Source organism: Propithecus coquereli, unplaced genomic scaffold (genome assembly GCF_000956105.1).
Source record: "Propithecus coquereli isolate 6110/MARCELLA unplaced genomic scaffold, Pcoq_1.0 Scaffold516, whole genome shotgun sequence".
In the NCBI taxonomy this organism is placed as follows: Eukaryota; Metazoa; Chordata; class Mammalia; order Primates; family Indriidae; genus Propithecus; species Propithecus coquereli.
Genome location: NW_012151019.1, coordinates 698,248 through 698,801, shown reverse-complemented (window position 1 = coordinate 698,801; position 554 = coordinate 698,248).

The following is a 554-nucleotide window of genomic DNA, read 5'->3' as shown; positions in this document are numbered from 1 at the left end:
GCGTGAAGCCATGAGTTTGAGACCAGCCTGGGCAATGTAGCGAGACCCCCATCTCTACAAAAAGTTAAAAAATTATCTAGGCATGCTGGCCATGCGTGTAGTCCCAGCTACTCGGGAGGCTGAGGCAGAAGGATCTCTTAAGCCCAAGAGTTTGAGGTTGCAGTGACCTGCAGTGATGCCACTGTACTCTAGCCTGGGAAATAGAGCAAGACTCTGTCTCAAAAAAGAAAAAAAAAAGTATAAACCCTTTTCATAACTTCTGTGGCTGTCTAAAAAAAGAATCAGCTTTTGCAGGTAGAATTTTTACTACTCTCTCCATTTCTCTATTCTGTGTCATTATCAGACCACTGGTGAAGCTAGAAATAAAATTAATAAATAGACTTTAGTGCAGTGTAATCTTTGTACTAATCATTGTCACCTATATAATCTTCACCAATTAGATTTTAAGTACTGTACTATATTCTAATGCCAGGCAAATTTAAAGAGCCTTATTTTGCTTTTAACATCTTACATCCATGGCTATCTTCTTGTTTCAGATGCAATATAAAAGATTC